Source organism: Bombina bombina, chromosome 6 (assembly GCF_027579735.1).
Source record: "Bombina bombina isolate aBomBom1 chromosome 6, aBomBom1.pri, whole genome shotgun sequence".
Taxonomy (NCBI): Eukaryota; Metazoa; Chordata; class Amphibia; order Anura; family Bombinatoridae; genus Bombina; species Bombina bombina.
Genome location: NC_069504.1, coordinates 727667726 through 727671400, shown reverse-complemented (window position 1 = coordinate 727671400; position 3675 = coordinate 727667726).

Here is a 3675-nt window from a genome sequence, read left to right as displayed (position 1 = left end):
AATTATTTCGTTTACTATGTATTTTATTTTTACTTTTCTCTTTGTGTTCTCATAATGTCTGTATTTGTTTTAATTAAATCATAATGTCTGGAAATTCTGGAAAGGATTTAAATAAAATATTTAAAAAAAAAAAAAATAGTATGCTCTATCTGAATTATGAAAGAAAAAAAGATTGGGTTTCATGTCCCTTTAAATATATTATAGTTGTAAGTTTCCCAGACCATTAAAGGGACATGAAATCTAAAATATGTCTTTCATGATTCAGATGGAGAATACAATTTTACGTCTAGATGTCTAGGTAGGCAGTGTGCACATGTCTTGAGTAGTGATGTTGCGAACTGTTCGCTGGAGAACAGTTCCCTGCAAACATAGCTTGTTCGTGTTCGCCGCTGCGGGCGAACATATGCGATGTTCGATCCAGCTTTCTGACACATTTGAGCCAATCAGCAGCAGACACTCCCTCACAGACCCTCCCAGCTCCTTGGCAGCAGCCATTTTAGATTCATTACGATCTTGCTTTCTTAGTGAGAGGAGCTTTAGTGTTGCTGCTGCTGACATCATAGGGAAATAGATAGCTAGGCTAGTGTATTTAGTGTCCACTACAGTCCTGAAGGACTCATCTAATCTCTGCTGTAAGGACAGCACCCCAAAAAGACCTTTTTAGGGCTAAAACTTCAGTCGTTTTTTTTTATTATTATTTGTAATTTTATTTGCATTTGCCAGGCTTTCAGCCTGTGTGTGAGGCTCACAGCATATACTGTGATTAGTGCCACCACTGATATCTGCTTAACATTAGTGTAAATTTAAACAACAAAACTTTTAAATCATTTTGCTAGTGTAATCTAATTTCATTTTTTATCAGGCCTGTGTGTCAGGCTTACACAGCATACACTGTGGTTAATTGCTGTGCCAGCAGCCACCACTCATATCTGCTTAACATTATTTTAAATTAAAAAAAAAAACTTTTAAATCATTTTGCTAGTGTAATCTAATTTCATTTTCTATCAGGCCCCTGTGTGTCAGGCTTACACATCATACACTGTGGTTAATTGCTGTGCCAGCAGCCACCACTCATATCTGCTTAAATTTATTTTAAATTTAAAAAAACAAAACTTTTAAATCATTTTGCTAGTGAAATCTAATTTCATTTTCTATCAGGCCTGTGTGTCAGGCTTACACAACATACACTGTGGTTAATTGCTGTGCCAGCAGCCACCACTCATATCTGCTTAACATTATTTTAAATTTTTTAAAAAAAACTTTTAAATCATTTTGCTAGTGTAATCTAATTTCATTTTCTATCAGGCCTGTGTCTCAGGCTCACACAGCATATACTGTGGTTAATTGCCCTGTGCCAGCAGCCACCACTCATATCTGCTTAACATTAGTGTAAATTTAAACAACCAAACTTTTAAATCATTTTGCTAGTGTAATCTAATTTCATTTTCTATCAGGCCTGTGTGTCAGGCTTACACAGCATACACTGTGGGTAATTGCTGTGCAAGCAGCCACCACTCATATCTGCTTAACATTATTTTAAATTTTAAAAAAAAACTTTTAAATAATTTTGCTAGTGTAATCTAATTTCATTTTCTATCAGGCCTGTGTCTCAGGCTCACACAGCATATACTGTGGTTAATTGCTCTGTGCCAGCAGCCACCACTCATATCTGCTTAACATTAGTGTAAATTTAAACAACCAAACTTTTAAATCATTTTGCTAGTGTAATCTAATTTCATTTTCTATCAGGCCTGTGTGTCAAGCTTACACAGCATATACTGTGGTTAATTGCTGTGCCAGCAGCCACCACTCATATCTGCTTAACATTATAGTAAATAAAAAAAAAATTAAATCATTTTGCTAGTGTAATCTAATTTCATTTTCTATCAGGCCTGTGTCTCAGGCTCACACAGCATATACTGTGGTTAATTGCTCTGTGCCAGCCAGGCAGCCACCACTCATATCTGCTTAACATTAGTGTAAATTTAAACAACCAAACTTTTAAATCATTTTGCTAGTGTAATCTAATTTCATTTTCTATCAGGCCTGTGTGTCAGGCTTCTGTGGTTAATTGCTGTGCCAGCAGCCACCACTCATATCTGCTTAACATTATTGTAAATTTAAAAAAAATAAACTTTTAAATCATTTTGCTAGTGTAATCTAATTTCATTTTCTATCAGGCCTGTGTGTCAGGCTTCTGTGGTTAATTGCTGTGCCAGCAGCCACCACTCATATCTGCTTAACATTATTGTAAATTTAAAAAAAATAAACTTTTAAATCATTTTGCTAGTGTAATCTAATTTCATTTTCTATCAGGCCTGTGTCTCAGGCTCACAAAGCATATACTGTGGTTAATTGCTCTGTGCCAGTAGCCACCACTCATATCTGCTTAACATTAGTGTAAATTTAAACAACAAAACTTTTAAATCATTTTGCTAGTGTAATCTAATTTCATTTTCTATCAGGCCTGTGTGTCAGGCTTACACAGCATATACTGTGGTTAATTGCTGTGCCAGCAGCCACCACTCATATCTGCTTAACATTATTGTAAATTTTTAAAAAAACTTTTAAATCATTTTGCTAGTGTAATCTAATTTCATTTTCTATCAGGCCTGTGTCTCAGGCTCACACAGCATATTTTCCACCACTTATATCTGGTGTAACATTAGTGTAAATTTTTTTTTAATTTTTTTTTTACATCAGTCCTCTTCTAGTGTTATTTAATATTAGTTGCCAGGCCAGCCTGGCTGCCATTAGTGCCAGCCTGTGTGTCAGGCTGCCAGCATATACTGTGCCTACTTCCATCCTCAGTGCCAGTCCACCACTCCTATCTGGTGTAACATTAATTTAAATTTTGTAAAAAAAAACTTTTACATCAGTCTTCTAGTGTTATTTAATTTTAGTTGCCAGGCCAGCCTGCCACTAGTGCCAGCCTGTGTGTCAGGCTGCCAGCACATACTGTGCCTACTTCTATCCTGAGTGCCATCACTCCTATCTGTTGTAACATTATTGCAACTTTTTTAAAAACAAACTTTTACATAAGTCTGCTATTGTTATTTAATTGCAGTTGCCTGTCTGCCAGCGTGTGTGCCAGGCCCACTTTCCAACTATTGCCACGAATCATATTTGTTATAACAGTAGTGTAAATATTTAAAATAAAAACTTTTTTGACTGTGATTCATCAGTCTGCTAGTGCAATTGAATAGCAGTTGCCTGCCTGCCAGCGTGTGTGCCAGGCCCACTTGCCAACAAGTGCCACCAATCATATTTGTTATAACAGTATTGTAAATATTTAAAATAAAAACTTTTTTGACTGAGAAACATCAGTCATCTAGTGTAATCTAATTGCAGTTGCCTTCCTCCCAGCGTGTGTGCCAGGCCCACTTGCCAACTAGTAGTGATGTCGCGAACCTAAAATTTTCGGTTCGCGAACGGCGGACTCGAACTTCCGGTATTGTTCGCGAACCTGCGAACCGCCATTGAATTCAATAGGCAGGCGAACTTTAAAACCTACAAGGACTCTTTCTGGCCACAATAGTGATGGAAAAGTTGTTTCAAGGGTACTAACACCTGGACTGTCACATGCTGGAGGGGGATCCCTGGCAAAACTCCCATGGAAAATTACATAGTTTATGCAGAGTCTGCTTTTAACCCATAATGGGCCTAAATCAACAA